This window comes from Canis lupus, chromosome 12 (genome assembly GCF_011100685.1).
Source record: "Canis lupus familiaris isolate Mischka breed German Shepherd chromosome 12, alternate assembly UU_Cfam_GSD_1.0, whole genome shotgun sequence".
Lineage (NCBI taxonomy): Eukaryota > Metazoa > Chordata > Mammalia > Carnivora > Canidae > Canis > Canis lupus.
The window spans coordinates 41482256-41501931 of record NC_049233.1 but is presented as its reverse complement, the minus strand read 5'-3'; the positions used below and the strand labels follow the sequence as shown (position 1 = coordinate 41501931).

General features: G+C 40.2%; 1 long non-coding RNA gene across 1 annotated transcript in view; it reads left to right on the top strand.

The window, feature by feature from the left end:
* Positions 1-18085, top strand: part of LOC102155357 — a 31991-nt gene extending 13906 nt beyond the window's left edge. Inside the window, exons 2-3 of the long non-coding RNA XR_005367958.1 lie at positions 13250-13378; positions 17949-18085. This is a non-coding gene — a long non-coding RNA (uncharacterized LOC102155357). The remainder of the gene's footprint in view (positions 1-13249; positions 13379-17948) is intronic.
* Positions 18086-19676: the final 1591 nt, after the last annotated feature.

The following is a 19676-nucleotide window of genomic DNA, read 5'->3' as shown; positions in this document are numbered from 1 at the left end:
GGCAATGGCATGACAGCAGCAATAAGCAATGGAGACCTACTAGACCTGAGCGGAGTCCCAACCTCTCAACAAAAGCTTATAACTGTGCTGGATGAGACTGGTTTGTTGCAAAACTGTACCTGGTTTATTGCGTTCTCTATTTCCTCTCTCCTTACCAGTAAATAGCATTTCCTGCACAACCGAAAAGCAAAGACATCTGGTCATTTGATTCATACCTTATTGAGTGTCTAATTTGTGCCAGAGTGTCCTTGTCTCTGCTGGGGAGTTCTCATATGTTTATATTACAGACTTTGCCTGTATGAGGAAGGAGGAATGGAATTCACAGAGAACTCCGAATTTTCAACCTGATTGACTATATGTATTAGTGTTACCGTGAAGAGAAATGGGGAAGAGCTGGAAAGGAAACTATTTTGACAGAAAAGGATTACATGAACTTTGTTTTATACATGTGCTGTGCTTGAGTTGTGAACATATTGTCTACATAGAAGACATCTGGACTAGATACAACATAATTTGGGAAGGTAATAGGTTCATGACAAAAACTGCATAAAGAGAGAAATGAATTGGATGTACAAGGTGGAAATACACCTGCCTAAGACTTACAAGCTCTTCTGAGTCTCTCAGCCCTTCCAGGTCTGGAACCTTCAGCTGTTTACCCACTTCATCAACAATGCAGCAGAGGTCTGCATGCAGGCTCTGGTAGTCAGTCTCTTAAAAGCAAACACTTTATGCCTGCAGTCTGGCTTCTCCCATCTCTTCTCGATTTGGGAAAATGCCACCCTAGAGAGTATACCTAGCTTCCCAAGAGAGTGCCAAGGACTTCTACGACACAGTTTGGCATGCAAGGAAGTTGACTCACAGCACTGTCTGGGCCAAAGGGAGCAGGAGAAAACTGGACAGATCAAGTTTTCTCTTCCTCCCTGAAACCAGCCTGGTTGAAAATGTCCTGTGTGACCAAGTGTAGGCACCTGCCAAGCAACAGGAAATGCCTCTTTGCAGCTCACCATAAAGAAGTAACCAAAGTGGTAATGCTTCCCATTCTCCGGCTTCCCATCCTCCCTTAAGTGGCTTCCCTTTCCTCTCACTCTCACTGACCTGAGATTCAACTTACAAAAAAATACTAGCACTAAATCCTTATCTGAGGCTCTACCTCCTCTGTCCTAGACTTTAGAACCCAGACATAATGCAAATGTGGAGGAGCAGCACGATAAATAGTATAGCCTTTCCTCTGAAGTGCAATTTAGTGATTATTTTGAAAGAGCAGGAAAGTAGTGTGGGGAACAGGGAGCAAATGGTCTTTTCCCATTCTTTCAGAGAATGGCCTCTACTGGACAGAGCCAGAAGAATTTTTATTAGATGTTGGTGGTTGTTTTTTTTTTAAGATAAGACAATGGAGTGATTATTTACAGAAATCCTAAGGGAGTTAGTAATTTACTTATTTATTTTCAGACTCCACAGAAATAAATTGTTTTTTAGGGCTAAGTGAATCACTGAAGATACACACGTGGCATTGTACCACCTGTGAACTTGGGCTGACAGTCCAGACGACAGTCCAGTCAAGACCAAAGAGAGACTAAGTATACCTGTAATAAATGTTTACAGAGGTAGGCTCACAAACTGACAGACCCCAAGAGGGCAACCATCTGGAGGGTGGGGTGCTGAGTAGCAAAGGTTCCTGAAAGAGCTGAGCTTCAAAAGACATAGGAGTTGTCCAACTAAAGTAGGGTATGTAGGACAGTCCATGGGAGAAAATGAGCCTGAAGGGGTACTGGGCAGAGCATTCCAGGCACAGAGAATATCAGCTGGAAAGGGCTAGAGGCTTACTAACCAGGTATGTGAGCAGGCACCTCACTTACCTGTCTGAGCCTCGCTGTTTCCAATGGCCAAGTGTGAGAAATAGTACTGTCATGTGGAGATGTCAACATTAAATGAGACACCATATGCTCTATTTTATGGCATTATAACAGGTGCTAATAGATAGTAGTATTTCTTTTAAGCCTGACAATAGCCAAACCACTTACTTTCTACTATTTATGGAGAGGAGCCTGAAACAAACAGCAAAGGCTGAGAAAATCCAGTAAATTTCAGAATTTAAAAAAAATATTGAAAAACAAAATATAAGAAGTTCAAAATTCCAAAGATTTTGATTCAAAACAATTCCTTCTTCTCTCTTAAAATCCTCCCATATGTATGAGTCAAACTTGGCTCTCATCTGTTGGTTTCCCCATCTATATCACCGGGACTGCAGCTTATGTGTGAGACTGTTTGAGGTCTACCAAGTCATAAGAATCAAACATACTTTTCATTGCCAAAGAAAAATATGTTGCCAAACCCAAACACAGCTTGAATTCAAATGGAGTATCCTTTAAATTCTGAGCAATTTTTCTATTTGGCTAAAAAGACTAGTATCTCCTCAAAATTCAATACTTACCAAAGAGAAAAATCCAGCAAAGAAAGTCTTTTTTTACTTTACATATAAGTACAAAGCAAAATGGGGTAGTTAAATAACAAAACCATAATTCATACCAGATCATTCAAAGTATGTTTGCATGTATTTAAAGCTTACAGATAAATCTAATTTAGAAAAATATGTGATTCTCAGTTCCTCACTTACTCATCCTTCTTTTTTGTTTTAATTGTGGGTGTGTATCATTCCAAACCCTCTAAACAGTCCCATAGAATTCAGAAAATCCAGCTCTGTTACATGTTTGCTGAGTTCCATTTCTCATGCAATGGCAGCAAGATGGAGACCTGAGAGCATGTTCATGGTGGTTTGTTCCCAGCGAATCAGTGCCTGAAGAGGCCCCTGGCAGCACTATAGACAAATAATCCCAAGGTTCATTTGGAAGAAGAAAACTCTATGGAAATATCAAGCTCTCTTGGCAGTCTGTAGCCACTGACAACCTTGATTTGATTCCCACAAACTCGTGGAGCATCAGGTCCAACATTCTGGATTCCACATGAGTTCCCAAAGCCATGAATGTGGAGTTAAATATTTTCCTGGTTTCAGAAACCATAGGGCACATAATGCCTTCAAGAACAACAAAAGATTTCTCTTTTGCCTCCTCAGAAGAACACACAGAAGACTCTTGGAATTCTGGTTATAGACTCTCAAAACCCAACTCATGGCTACTAAAGCCTCAGTTCAGTTGTCAACTCTCTCTGTTGTTCTCATGTCTAGAATGTGAGTGGAAGGTACACCAACCGGCTATGGAAAGCTGCTCAGAGCCTTATCTGATGCTTGGTCATTTCAAAATAAGGCATCATGAATCACATCCTTCTTCTTGGGTGGTAATTCAACAACTGAGTAGTTACTTCTAAAGTCTATCAATTGAGTGCCTACTGTGTACCAAGTACTGGGCAAGGCATTAGAGATATAGTGTTGAAAAGATATATAGCTCCTGACCTCAATAGCTCTTGGAAGAGATAGATAAATAAATAGGCATTGGCAGTATTTTTTGTAAGTGCCATGAAAAGTAAACATATCAGGTATTATAGAGGTAACAAGGAGGAGCATCTAACTCAGATCTGGAATTAGAAAGAGATCAAGAAAGGCTTCCCAGATGAAATGCCCTCTTGGTTAAAGGGCAAACAAAGATTATTCCAGGCAGAGGGGAAAACATGCAGAAGCCTAGAGGAAACGTAAAATGGCCCATTTGAGCACTTTGATTTGGCTATAGGGTATGGTAAGAAAGGAGAAATATCTAGAGCTGAAACCAAAAAGGTTTAAAGACAAGAGAATCAGAGCAAACATGATATTTTATGCCAATATTTACAAGTTTGAGTTTTATCATAAGGAGGATAGCAAATTTTTAAAGGATTTTAATCAAATGAGAGAAATCATTGAATGTAACGCTTGATGAAAGCCTGGATCATGGAGGAAGGAGTCAGGGAAAACCAGTTAGGAGTCTGAGGCAATGATCAAGGAACCAATGCTAGGAACCTGAACTGAGACACCAGCAGAAAACAGGGACAGAAACGGGCAAACCTGAGAGCTGAGTAGATTAAGATATAGCAGGTCTCGGAGGTTGATTGTGGGGAATAATGGAGGCAGAGAAGTCAAAGACAACATCTAGGTTTTTTAATTAAGCAACTAGGTGATATTGTTCACTGAGAAAGGAAGAACAGAAGCAGCAGGGCAGAGCAAAAAATGATTTCAGGGAAGTCTGGGTGGCTCAGCGATTGAGTGTCTGCCTTCAGCCCAGGGTGTGATCCTGGAGACCCAGGATTGAGTCCCACTTCGGGCTCCCTGCATGGAGCCTTCTTCTCTCTCTGCCTATGTCTCTGCCTCTCTCTGTGTGTCTCGCATGAATAAATAAAATCTTGAAAAAAATAAAAATAAAATAAATTGAAAAAAAAAAGATTTCAGGAGCACCTTAGTGGCTCAGTCAGCTAACCATCTGCCTTCAGCTCAGGTCAGATCCCAGCATCCTGAGATCAGCCCACATCGGTTTTCACTCTCAGCAGGAGTCTGCTTCTCCCTCTCCTTTTGCCCCTCCTCCCGCTCATGCTCTCTCTCTCTCTCTTTCTCACACACATAAATAAATAAATAAATAAATAAATAAATAAATAAATAAATAAATAAAATCATTAAAAAAATATTCCAGTTTGGAGATGTTAAATTTGGGGTATCAGAAGAACATGCAAATGAAAAAAATTCTAGCAAGGCAGTGGGAATATAGATTTCAATCTTAGGAAATAATAAATTTTTTTATTCTCTATCTTTATATATGGTGGGTAATGTTGTAAACGAATGACCTCACCAGACACTGTGTATGTGGTACAAGATATAACAAGATCATAACAAATATCATAGGAAGACCAGCTATTAAGGGATCAGCTAAGAAAAAAGAGCCATCGCTGGGTAAAGTGTGGAGAATCTCCCTGAGAGGGGATAATCACAAAAGCCAAGAAATAGTGTTTCATGGATGAGAGGCCAAAGAACAAACAAATATTACAGAGCAGTCAAGCAAGATAGAGCCTGAAAAGTGTCCATGTGACTCTGTAATTTCAAGCCAAGAAGATGAGTTTTGGTCCAAAAATAGTATCTCAGCAGAGTTTTGATTTACCCTGGCCGAGAGCTCTCGGACTTTTTACAATAGCAACCAATTCTTCATATTTCTTATTATGCACCACTGAAATATACCACAAAGCCACAGACTCCCAAGTCCCTTCAGTTTCAATGTATTGAGGATGAACCTGAAAACTGCACTTTCCCTAAACAAAAAGGGCTAGGAGTATTTTTGTTTTTCTTCTTCTATCAAGCAGTGAGCCAATACTTGGGCAGTCTTTACTCTGGGATGTAGTAAATTCATCCTTTGTTTAGGGTGGGGTATTCCAGACAGCTTTTCTGTTGTGTGTCCTTGAAGTGAAGGTTAAACAGAGTTCATGGGAAATATAACTTAAGCAAGTACTTCTACATTAGCATTTGTTTTGTTCCAGAAATATCAATTTTTAATGAAGAAAATATCTCTCTCGGTTTGCATTAAAAGGATAGTGTGGGCAATTTCATTGTTCTTTAAAATATGTCATCTTTTTAAAGTTGTATAAAACATACTCGGTAATATTCATATCTCAGTTGGAAAAATAAAATGTTATTTTCCCAGAAAATTCAAAGCTTCTTGCTCTACATATCTCCTTGCAATTTCCCTAATTTTAAAGATTTAAAATGCACGAGTGGTGAGTGTATTTCTTTTATCTATTCTAATACAGAAGCCACTGGGGTAAAATCAATACTTTCTGATAGTTTGGTATAAAGCAGCCCTCGAGAACGGTGGAAGCACATAAACAACATATCTTCTGCCACCAATTTTTTTTTTAAACTTAAATCTCGGTTCCATTGACAGTAAGTGATCTTTATCTATTTGGGATGGCTTGGGAAATGGCTCGTGGGTCCAAGCTGTCACGATGAATTGGAATCACTCAGATCACCAAGTAATTCCGTGCAGTTACACAAGCTTGAAATTCAACCTTTAAAAGAGTCACTAACAACACTAGCTACATATTTGGGAGTAAAAATGATGGAACAATTCTGTCTTCCACAAAGTCCCTCCGGCAGCCAGATTTCCACAAGGTAAAGCATTAACGATAGGCCAATGAGAGTGCACCAAACACTTCTCTTTCATTTACTTCAGTTTAGTTTTGTTTTTCCTGACCGTTAAGTTTTGCCTTTTTTCTCAAAGTGAACTACTTAGACATTTACAACAAACCAAAACATAAATATCAGCCTTAACTGTTCCATCTCTCGAAGCCTGTATTTAATCAGATGCCATTAATAATAATAGCTATTGTTTATTGGGTGTTTATTGATCATATTGGTTACTTGGCTAGGCATTTGATGTCAATAATCTCATTCAATTTGAAGCACAGCTCCACGAGGGGACTTTTATTACACACATTTGATAAATGAAGCACTCAGTGATTTAAAGTGATTAAAGAGGTTGACTGATGCCACACATATTCATTCTGCTGGGATGAGGCCTAGCCAGGATTCAACCGCAGACCCCAGAGCCCAAGAGTCCTGCTCCCTCTTCCATTCACTAAACACTAAATATCACTAAAGTTAGATATTCATACACATGTACACATTTACAAATCACATAAAATACTCAGCCTCTGTTGTGTGCCTACAAACACTTAAAAAAAAACAAAAAACAAAAAACTCCATTCTGGCTATTTGCTTGACCCATGAGGTGATATTAGGTTACAGCAGACTGATTTATTATGCATTTTTTCCTATCCAAGAATAAGAGAAGCTTTCCTTTGATGGTGTAGAAAGTGTGTGGAAAAAATTAACATGACTGGCGAAACAGCCCTTCCTTCAACATACTTGGCTTTTCCATGGGAGTTTGCCCCATTCATTCTTTCAGCAAGCCTAGTTTCTAAGGCTGCATTGAACTAGAAGAAATGAGGTTCTCGGCCAGTCACAGAAGTTGGAGACCAAATCCCTGTTCCTAATGAAGACAGTAACTTAGCTGGGAAGATAATTAACTTCCATGAGATCTATGTCCATACACAAGTTCCAGATAATGCACTCCAAACTACCTATAAATGCCAAGGATAGCAGAGAAGGAAGGAAAATTGCCCATACTTCCAGATTTACAAGCCCTTCATTTTTCATCTTAAAACACAGATGAAAGGGGATACATTTGCCTTTGATTTCCTGACCACTGGCACTTTTGTGCTTTGGTAGTTTGTGAGGTTTCTGCACACTGAAAAGCCATAAGAGGGGCACAGATAGGATTAGTAAGTAGCAACAGGTAGAAAGTGGTAGAGATCCGTGTCTGATGTTCCGACATATGTGACAGATTCCAGCCTTCAGCCTCATGGTGAATAGTTTCATGCTTTTCTTCAGGACTCTCCACAATTGCACATCAGTTCAAGCAACTGCATTAGCACAGGAGTGCTGAGTCTTTCCAAAAAGAGAGTGAGTGAGCCAATAGCTACAGCTGGCAGCCAGGGAAGGGAAAATGTGCTCTGAACATTCAGTGAGTCACTTGAACAGACAGGAGGGAGTGTGAGCCAATTTAGTCTGGATACTGTGCCAGAGCTCACACACTCAGCAGGGGCCGCATTTGCATAGGGTCTGAGTTCTCAAAAGTCAGGCAGTAGCTATAGGTGACTGGGTGGGTAGGATTTTTCCCCACCTGTGCCAGCAATAATTTCCCATGGTTCTGAGGGTCTAGTGGCTTGCTTCCAAAGAAGGCATAAGGCTGAAAGCCAGAAGAGGTAGCTGGCCACTGAAGGCCCTACCTACATGTCCGAAGCTCACATCAGGTATACAATATTCGAAACTTCTGTTTGCAAGCCACACTACAGCTGAGGTTACTTCTTCTTGGTTCATTTCCACCTATGGTTTAAAATGCCACCAAATTCATCCATATACTTCATGTTTGCTCTCTAGATACTTATTTGAAATACAAGTATGTTGGATAAGTTTACAACACAAGAGGTTGTGTCCAGTAATCTGTTTGTGATGAACAAGTCTAACTGAATTATTCTCAAGGAAAAATAATAGGTCATTGTGGCCAACATGGAAACAAAAGAGGAAAGTGTATGGCTGTCAACACAACATGATGAACCTATCCTTTCCCCCCATCAGAAGGCAGGTAGGTCATGATAGAGGATGCACTCGTCCTCATAAGGGAGGAATTATTTTCTCTCCAAATGCGGATGAGAAAAGAATGCATCTATGCTACAGGTTTCACACGTTTAAGCATGAGAATCCCCCAGGTAAATAAGAAGGTGCTAAGAACCTTCAAAATTAGATTCAATAAGATTGAATGTATTTTTAACAAGCACCCAAAGTGATTTGGATACATGCCTGAGTATACACTTGAAAAAATGCTCTCTTATAATATACAGGACCATATAGGAAGTGACATTTGAGGGACATTTGGCAGGAGCCTTTACCCAAACAGTATCTTCATACTTATGCACTCAACTGATTTACTTTAGATGCTTAAGACTTTTCTGTTTTATGGTGGGTGATTGAGAAATGGAAGGGAGTGGTAGACATGCTTTAAGCCACTACAAGATAATTTTTAAGAGACTAAACTTTATTGTTCTGTTTTGTTTTTAAGTAGGCTCCACACTCAATGTGGAGCCCAATGAGGGGCTCAAACTCATGACCCTGAGATTAAGACCTAAACTGAGATCAAGAGTCAAACACTTAACCAACTGAGCCACCCAGGCATCCTAAGAGATTAAACCTTTAAGTCTTTTAAGTAAAAGATAAAAGTGACAAGCAGCTAGCAGGTTGCAGACAAGAATCTGGAGGCTAGGGGACAGATGAGGGAGGTTAGAGAGACTGGAAACTTTGTTCAGAGCCACAACCTTTTCCTTGAGCAGGGAAGTATCTTGGATTTCATTGTTGTTTGGCTGCTCATTCGTTCATCATTTTAGATGTGAATTTCTGCTTTGTGGAAAGCTCTATGCATGGTGCTACAAAAGAATGCCAAAACAAAACAAAAGTTTGATATAAATATACCAGAAAGACTAGAAAACTTGCTATTTAAAACAACAACTCAAGCTGCTCCTGCCCATGATGGAGTAAGTAGCATACCTGCTTACCAGCGTAGACAGCCTTCCTTTTAGCTAGCCACCTGGACCAGCCACTTTGCTCTGTGACAGTTGAGGTACCTAGCATGTGGTTGGAAATACACTAGTAAGAAAGAGAGGACTACATTAGTTTGATAAGAAATTAAGAATTTCTGGGGTGGGGATTTTTGTGTTATTGGAGGTATGCAGAGAAGAAAGGGATGTAGGTTGTAGGGCTCATCCCATTGTATAAATTAGGCCTTAAGGAGAAATGTTAGCTAGGGAGAAATTCTTTCTGAAGGATGCTAAAATGACACTGAGAAAAAGCAATTTTAAGATTCCTATTTTTAGTATGTGGAGCCAAAAAGAGTCCGAGGACTACTATCGCTTCAATATAGTCTTCTACTACAAATGCCTAACATGAGCAAGATTATCAGGGAAATTGAAGAAAGGGAGCAATTTCTTTTTTTTCTTTTTAAATTTTTATTTATTTTATTTTTTTAAATTTATTTATGATAGTCACAGAGAGAGAGAGAGAGAGAGAGGCAGAGACATAGGCAGAGGGAGAAGCAGGCTCCATGCACCGGGAGCCCGATGTGGGATTCGATCCCGGGTCTCCAGGATCGCGCCCTGGGCCAAAGGCAGGCGCTAAACCGCTGCACCACCCAGGGATCCCAGGGAGCAATTTCTAAAACCAGGTTAGTGCAGAGCTAATAAGTTAAAGTCTTTAAGAGATGAGCCATGGGTGAGATTCAGACAAATAGGAAATGGGGAAGATGGTAATTAATTATGGGAATGAGGCTAAAAACCTCCCAAAACTTACAGAAATCGTTTTTTCTAAAGATGTATTTATTTATTTTAGAGAAAGGGAGGGAGCAGGGGGAGGGACAGAGGTTGAGGGTGAGGGAGAGTCTTAAGCAGACTCCCTGCTGAGTGCTGAGCCCAACACAGTACTTGATCTCACAACCCTGAGATCATGACCCGAGCCAAAATCAAGAGTTGGATGCTCAACCGACTGAGCCACCCAGGTGGCCTGAACTTATGGAAATCTTAGGAGAGGCCCTGAATTTCCCAGACGATGAGAGACCATTTTATTTAAGTTTCAGTACACAGTACACAGAGTGACCTCAGCTGACAACCAAGATGCATAAAAGAATGTAAGATGCCTTTGCATCTCCTCATTTTCCCTCCTACTTCCCACAGTGATAGCCCTGGTCTTTACGGACATTACTCTTGAGAGTACTCATTTACAATCTTAAATGTAAGATGGTTTTATGTATATGAGATAAAGGAGGGTTAAGGGAAATGAGAGTTCTGGTCTATGCAAAAAATCAGAAAAAAGAGGCAAGACCCCTTCCAGGAGGAGGAATTAGGGAGGACTCATAGACAAAGTGAGGTTTGAACTCAATTCTCAAAAATAATTAGTACCAGGATGGTCTATTGAATTTTAGGGGCAGTGTCTGAACAATGCAGGAGAACTCAAACTCTAGTCAAGGGTCATGAAGGAGGACAATTTAGGCACAAATGAGAAAGGACAAGCCAGAGCCAAGCTGAAGAATGGACAGCAAATGCCTTTGAAAAGCATGGAAAGGTCTGAGTCAACCTTGGAGGACCTGGTTAAACAGGACTGGAGACATGCAGAGTGAGGCTGTTGACACTGTGTGTGGTCTTGCAGACGGATCCATACACATACTCCAAGGGTCTTCTGGGCCTTAATCTCCTGAGGACCCAGCTGGAAACAGAATTATGCATCCAATGCCTTGCAAACAATATTCAGCTCCATCCAGGTCTCTGTGGAAGATCAGAGGCCACAAGGTCTGCAGTCCTGACTTGTATTATTTAAAAGAGTTACCAACATTCATTCTTTTATTCCATAAATGTTCCATGCCTGAGATTCCCACAACCTCATTGCCTCATTAAACAGAAAGTGTAGATCCTCAAGAGTGTGGATCGTGTCTGTGAGCAGTAGTGCCTCCCAGCTCTGTAAGTTCACATACCACAGTAATGTGTGGCCAATACTTCTCTCCATCAGGCCACCAAGGAAAAAAGTGACTAATTGCAGTTGGGAAGAACAATGACCCAGAAACACCCTGTGCAGGAGGACCAGAGATGATTGTGAGGTTTCACTCTCAAGAGACAGAGCATATTTCCAGTCTCCTCATTGTGCTGTGTTTCCAGAAAATTGTGGGCCTACTACCAGGGGCTCTGCTTTGTGAATTCTCATCTTTGCTTACAGAACTGTTCCTTCCCCTTCCTATGTTTACAGTATTTGCTTCCAGGACATCCCCGCACCTAATTCTGATTTCAGAGTTACCCTTCCCAAAGTTAAAGGGACACTGATTAGGTACACTGTGGGAAGTAGACTTCTGTAGGGACCTGTGCCATGTAAATTCATGTCCATCTAACCAGACCCCAAACCATCACATGACAGAGCTCAACAGAAAGAAAAGATGAAATGCTAAAGAGAACCTTTCTCAGACTTCTGCTGGTGGGAAAACCAGGCATTGGGATGGAGCAGAGGATGGGGAGCCAGCTGACCCAGACCGTATTGAAAGAGGAAAATTAGAAAAGAAAAAAGAAAGAGGAAAATTAAAATGATGTTGAAGGAGACTATGAGGAGCCTGCAGAATGTCTAAGTAAAGCAGGAAGAACAGAAAGAAGTTTAGAAAAGATTTTAACACGCTAAAATCTTCAATACTTTGGGGTATTTGCTCCCTGCCCAAGACTGAGGATCGGGCTTTCCCAACTGCACCGCCCTACACTAACTTCTTTTTTTCTGTTATGTCCCATCAAACCTCACCAGCTTAGTGTCCCATTTCCTTGGAGCCTTGTACCTTCCTCAGACTCAGGCAGGCTGTCCAACTAAGTTGTTCTGGATTCTCAGTAGTCCACATGGGAGTACCTTGTGTTGGTCATTAACACCATTCATGAAATATTTTTAATTCTTCCCTTTGGGCTTATGGTAAAATTGCATTTCCCTGCCCTTGAAGGGTCCTGTGTTTTTTCTTAACCACCCCTTTTCTGAAAATGCTCCTGTGATTTACTTTGGCCCCAGATGAGAAGTGACATGTAGCTCTTCTAGACAGAAGTTTCAAAAGCCTGAGCATGCATGATTCACTACTTTCCATTTTGTTCCTCCAGTCAGAGTAAAACATGTGTTCAGATGGAGCCTCCATTAGCTGAAGCCTTGAGTAACTGTGAAGAGCGAACCACCCTCTTTACTTACCCACATTGGAAATGAAGCATGAAAAGGAAATGTTTGGGTTTTTTGTCCACCAAATTTTTGGTGTTGTTACTGTGTCATAACTTAGTCTGTCCAAACTGATATCATATGCGCTGTAATGGTGATTTTCCTGAAAACAGGAGCTAACTGCATGTGATTTTCATGTATCAGAGACAACAGGTGCATGTTTGTGTGTATGTCTGTGTATGGTCCTTGTGGGGAAGAGAATGTACTTAGAGACAAAATAAGAGCACTGACAGTAAAGGAAATGGCTCGTTGAATGCCAAAGGGCATTAAGTTGTAGAAAATTGTGTCCAAGTCATCCCAAATAGCTCTGGTTCCTGAGATTTCATTTGTTCTTGATTTAGTTATTCCTATGACTTCCTTTGCCATCAACCATCCCTCTTTCCTTTTGTCATTGTTTCCCTTCAGAGGACCCCGTGTCCACCATAATCTACAACTTTCTGCTCCTAACCTGCTTCTTAAAATTGTGAGTGAATTAAGAACGATCAGATTTTGAGTGAGGTACTAAAGGATACCTCTGTGAGTGAAGAAGTTCAGATGTCACAAAATTAGCGTATTTACATTTCATAATCCTTTATGGTATATTAAGCACTTTTACATTTGTGACCACTTCCTCCATCCCCTGTCTCTCTTTTGATTGTTTAGAAAATGAGTTTGCACAATCCCATACTCAAGTCTATTTCTATTATGGAGTTACCAGATAATGGCAATCTGTGATAGATTGCATTCTTTTTCTGAATTATTTGTCCCTCACTCCCCACAGAGGGAAAATTTTAATTCCCTGCCTTCACAGTATGATTTACAGGATTTCATATTGGAGAAATATACATCCCTACTCTGTTGAAACCAGGCTTGGCCATAGGACATGCTTTCATCAATGGAATGTGAGCAGATGTGCAATAAACCACGTCTGGAAGATATAGGAGACATCATCATTTTCCTCCAGCTCTCTCGTTCTTTCAGCTTCACCACCAGACTGCACCAAATTTAGAGACTACTCCTGCAGCCTGGGCTCCAGAGGGAGAGGACACATGGAGTGGAGCTAGGCAGATGTCCAGAAGCCACAGCCAAGTCATAGGCAAAGACCATATTGTGAGTAAGAAATAAACATTTGTTGTTTTGGTCCACTGAGATTTGGAGATTGGTTGTAATCACAGAAAAAGCTGATTAGTATATGTTCTAAGTAGGATATTACCGAAGAGTTATATGCTTAACTTTAAAGTACTTTCACATTTCTCTCCAAAAGGGATTGGGTATAATGGCGGGCACAATGGCTTGGGACCTGCCAACCTGATCAACTGCTTCACTTTGGCAAACATGAAACACCCTCCAAGTGACATTTTTCCTCTGCCACTCCTTCTGTCAGAGGTGATTTTTTCCCCCTCACACCCCACTCAGAACAGGGAACCCTGTTCATACTCAAAAGTGACCAACTGCAATAGTTGAAATACACTATTATACTAAAATTCATGAGTTCATTATAATACTCAAAAAAAGAAAAGCCAAAAATAAACTAATTAGTCACCACTGAGATAGGATTGGCACCAGCTGGCAAGCTTACTGGAAACTAATGGGAAAAGTTAAGTGCTTAAATATTTCAACATGAACTGTATGAGCAGTTTTCAGTAAAACAAATATACTGGTTGATGAGGGAAAATTCTCTTTACATAAAAATTCCAGGTAATAAATATCGAATAAATAGTAACACTTACACAAACACAATTTTACAACCCCTAATAAAGTAATAGTGTCAGGGATTGATTATCAGTGGATTTTAAAACTATTTGGTGAAAGGTTGATAGGGATCTGGGTATTTGCAGGATGCCAACGATTACTGTATGGATTGATCTCTAGTCATAAAGGCACACTACAAATTTACCCTGGGGGGGGGCGGTCAGGCTACCTCTATCATCATCTTTAAAGGAGGGACAACTAGACATGATGAGCCCCTAATATGATGTAATATGAAGCTCACACAACTCCCTGATGGATTTTTGTCAGGAAAGATGCTCCCGAGTCTAATTCAGCCTTTAGATCTAACTTGAACTTTATAGAAAACATGGAAAATAGAGACGAGGGACATTCCATTTGACATAACCTTGCCTTATTTTTCTGTATCAAGTGATTAATGAATTAATTAATCTGCCCTGTGGAATATAAGCTCCGATAGCACAGTGACCATGACAGCCAATTCACAACTCTATCCTGGGGATCTATGACCATGTTTGGCACATGTTTAGTGTTTGATATAAATATGTTAAACACACAAAGGAACAAGCACCTTTAACCTTGTCAAACTTGTTTCCACATCTAGGACATGGAGAGGCACTGCCCTAAAGGGCTGTTGTAAGAGTTAAATGGGGTAATTAACAGAGGGCTGGTCCAGTTCTTCCTGCATTATAGATGGTCAATAAATGGCATCTATTTCTTCCATATACATCATGCACCTAATGCTTACACTAACAGTATGTTATAGAACAGGAACCATTGCCCCCATTTGGCAGATGAGAACATTGAAGCACAGGGAGACAGTGCAGGGAGAGGACTCACACCTGGACTGCACAGCCAATCACACCCAGAAAAACTTGGCTTTTATTCTTGAACACCTGCAAAGATCCTCTCCCAAGTTTGCAACATTCACCTTCACCCTAATTCCCACCCCTCCTCCCTACTCGGGACCTGCCTATTCCAGGATGGGAGATTCTGGGCCTATTGACACTGTGGACTACCCCTTAGGAAAGAATTGGTTCTCTGGGTTCTGAGCACCAGCTGAGTCCTGCCTACCATGCTGCGGCTCTAAACAGGGCAAGTCTGTTGTCCCTTTGCCAATAAGCCGCTTTACAAACATAGAAAATCACGTCATTGTGTTCTCTACCTTCTCAGGAAGGGCTGTGGTGGAGTAGCCCAATTATCCCACCACATCAGACAATACAGTCAGGCTGTGGAGCTGAGTACTCTCACTCACACGTTGAAAGTCTATGTAATCCATCTTTCCAACAAATCTCACTCTTTGGCTCTCTAGGCATGTTATACACCAGTCTTGCTGAACCACTCACTGTTTCCTGAACATTCTCCTGAGAATTCTCTTTCCCAAATCCTTGCTTCCATGAATAATAATACAGCACAGAGATGGCTCGTGGTACTTATTTACTTACATGCCCCACCTCGGACCTAAAGTTTTGATGCGGCTGGTCTGCCAAAGAAGGCAATAAAATTAATGCATGTACAATTTTAAAGAGCATATTTTTCTCAAAGAGACGTGAAAAGTTGAGGTGTTTCATTTTGTGGACCTCATCTCCAAGGAAAAGCTGCAGGGGGAGAAGGACCCATAGACCCAGATTCTATGGTCTCTGATATCAAGATACGTCTGCTACAAGTCCCTGTGGTCTTATGATATTTCAGATGTGGTCTTCCTAAAATCAGCCACACCAGCTCATGCATTCATTCTTTGGAGTATTGAAAAACCCTTAAAATAACTAGAGATGCACATGTGTTTACAGCTGTGCTTGCTTCCTCTGTCCCTGCCTTATAAGCCATTCTTCCCTGCTTCATTGATAGGGGCCCCACTCCACTCACCCACAGCTTTGGAAATGAAACCTCAGAGGTCTTTTCCTTTAGGAAAAAAAAAAACAGCAGGACACCTGAGTGGCTCAGTCAGTAGGGTGTCTGCCTTTGGTTCAGGTCATGATCGCAGGATTCTGGGATCCAGCCGCATATCAGGCTCCCTGCTCAGCAGTGAGTCTGCTTCTCCCTCTGCCCCTGCACTCACTCATTCTCACACTCTATCACTCTCTCTCTCAAATAAATAAATAAAATCTTTTTAAAAAACTTAGCAACAATAAACACAGCTTAGGCAATGGTTTGCTATACTTTTGATGAACGACAGGTAGTTAAATGTTTTAATATTGGCAATTAGATCTCAACAAGAGGCAAGGGGTGCTTGTCTCACACAAAGGTGGCTACTGCTTGAAAATAAAAATTACAGTTTAGAAGGTCTCTGAAGATTGTATTAATCTGTTCTTTTCTATATATAACCATGACATTGAGAATTTGAGGTCATCTGATACTAAGAAATTCTATAGCAATTAGGAAAGGAAAATGTAAGCAATATGATAACTTGTCATATTTCTTAGTGTACTACAATATGAGAACACAGGGGGTGCCGGGATGGCTCAGTCAGTAGAGGGAGAGACTCTTGATTTCAGTTCAGGTCATGAACTCAGGGTCTTGAGATTGAGCCCTGTGTCAGGCTAGGCTCCATGCTGGACATGGCACCTGCTTAAGATTCTCTCTCTCCCTCTCCTTTTGCCCCTCTCCCTCCTCACATAAATAAATAAATCCTTTAAAAATATATGTGAACACAGACTTACATTTCTGAAATAAAAATTGAGATGCATGATTTGACAAGGATAAGTGTGCTTATGAGAGAGAGCAATAGAACACAGTATTAGAAGCTGGTATTTGTCTCAAAATCTGAGTGTTGTGGTGCATATCTCTAGGTAAGAGGCAAAAGTCATTGGCAAATGCAATGTATATCATAGGCACTTAGTAAAAAGTTGTTGAATTCAATTTAGCCTGTCCATCATGAACCAGTTATTTTGCACCTTCCAGGATAAAAGACAATAAATGCAATTTCACAAAAATTGCAATTTGAAAATCTAACAGTAGTATGGTTGTATTTAGTTATGATAAAGAAGTGTTACTAGCAAATAGTTTGACTCTATTGTAATAGTTTTAAAAAAAGCCTTAAATCTCCAGTTTTTACCAGTATCTGATACTATGTTGACAACTTTAGGCAAAGCCAAAACCAAAGGTTGAATTCTTTTAACAAGTGTCAATAATCATATCTCAGGGACAGAGTAATGTAACTGCATTAGCTTCTTTATCATTTTCATTGTCCCTGTTCTCCTCCATCCCCATTCTTCCTTCTTCCTTCTACATAGTTACCAAAACAATCTTCCTAAAATGTTAACTTGATATTAATCTATTTTAAACTCTTCCATGGCTCCAACAACCACAACAACAAGTCAAAATCCATTTTTAAATCATGATATTGAAGGAACTTGTATGGCTACCACTTAACCTTTCTGTTTCTTTTTTCTCTACCCCAACCCCTCCCACCAAAACACCGATCTTTTCAGTTCACTAAAACTCATAACTCCTAAACATTTTGTGATAGGATTATCAATTTACCCAAATCACAATCTGGAGAATAGAAAGAAATGCTATTTCTTTAGGTAGAAGGGAAAAAATTTAAACCTATAGCTTGGTTCCATCATTCTTAGATCATTGAACTTGGTTTATTTTTTTTTTTTTTGAACTTGGTTTAAATGACTCCAGTAAACACATTTATTTTTCAGATATCTAAATATATGGGATTAAGTAGGATCTTACACAATTACCTGTTAGACTCTCAATAAACTTACATGACGGTCAGATGCACAAACAGTAAAAATTCTGATGAATGAATAAAAGGCTGAATACTATAGAAAACATGATTAACTGTGACGTAAATTGGAGCTTGTTTGTTTTTATGTAACAAAAAAAATTTAAAGATAAGCAGGTTTTGCTAATTTGCCTGCTAGGTGACAATATAAATAAGTTCCTTCTGGTTTTCACTCCACATCCTCAGCATATTGGCTTTTTGTCTTCCTGCTTCTAGCTTCACGGACAAAGGAAGGATGCCTCAGGAACATATTCACATTTAAAGAAAGAAGAGAGGGGGCACCTGAGCGGCTCAGTGGTTGAGTGTCTGCCTTTGGCTCAGGGTGTGTCCCAGGTCCTGGGATCAAATTGCACATCAGGCTCCCTACAGGGAGCCTGCTTCTTCCTCTGCCTACGTCTCTACCTCTCTGTGTGTCTCTCATGAATAAATGAATAAAATCTTTAAGGACAAACATTATATGTTCTCATTCATTTGGGGAATATAAATAATAGTGAAAGGGAATAGAAGGGAAGGGAGAAGAAATGTGTGGGAAATATCAGAAAGGGAGACAGAACATAAAGACTCCTAACTCTGGGAAACTAACTAGGGGTGGTGGAAGGGAGGAGGGCAGGGGGTGGGGTGAATGGGTGACGGGCACTGACGGGGGCACTTGACGGGATGAGCACTGGGTATTATTCTGTATGTTGGCAAATTGAACACCAATAAAAAATAAATTTATTATTAAAAAAATAGGTGGTCCCAGCTATATCCCTATGTTATGAAGATAGGAAATCACTACGCAAATGCCCCACTAGGCAAGTTCTCTTATATATCATTGACTGATACTTATCAAATATTCATCGTAGTCTGTAAGAGAGATATAGAAAGACAATATCTGGCTTTTGCAGCCTCATTAATGGAAAAGATAAAGGGAGTTAGCAATGGATGCTGGTGTCTTTCTTAATGTTCTTTAGGAGTTGAGAAAAGGGATCCTAGACTCATATGGTGTCCTTAGTAATGTCTTTTGTCTACTTGAACTCTCTTAACTTTATAAACTTTCTTGGATGACTTAAGCTCAATGACCTCTGACCATCTTTAGACTCCAACCATACACTGAGATCTGACTATATTATCCACTTGTTTCCTGCCCAGATGGCACAACCCAACATATTTGCCATACAGTTCCTCATTCTTACTGCAACAGCTTCCTCTACCCACAACACACAGGAAGGGAGTGTTCTATAAAGCTGAATATCACAGCCTCCTCCATGGCCAATCATATTCTGATATCATGTTTATTTGTAATATGGAAATGTCCCTCAATTGATCTGGAGGCAGTTGCAATTATCTCCTTCTAGAATTGACCAAATTTCCCTGGTTCTTAAAGATCCATATCTTCTCCAGCATTTCAAAGAGATTCTTTTCCCATCATCTCACCCTTGAGTGCGTGTAGTGAGGAGTATGGTAGAAGGACCCTACTATCTTCCCGCCTTTTCATCTTTCTCTATCCTCTCATTACTTACTGGAGTGCCTCCTATAATAAAAAAATTAAAATACATTTCTCTTTCCTCCAGACCATACCTTTCATCTTCTAAACTCCATTCTCATGACTAAGCTTAAATAATGGTCAGGTTCTCTGTTCTACACAAAGAAAAAGTTGTAATATCCATCAGGCTGAGCCCTTGATGTTAGTGAGAATTAGAAGAATATAAAAATCCTTATTCTCTCAAACCTACTGCCTGCCAACAAAATCCTATTTTGAATGTCCAAAGCTAAATATGAATATATTTGATTCTTTCTGAAACAATCTCATTTTTCAAAATGCTACGCTGTTAGAAGCTCTGTATTTAATACAAGCTATATGCACATGCTGTTGCCTTTACTTCACTAATCCCTTTCCATATTTGGAAACAATCCTAGGCATCCTTAAAGATTCTTTTAAGTGTTGCCTTCTCTTTGAAATCA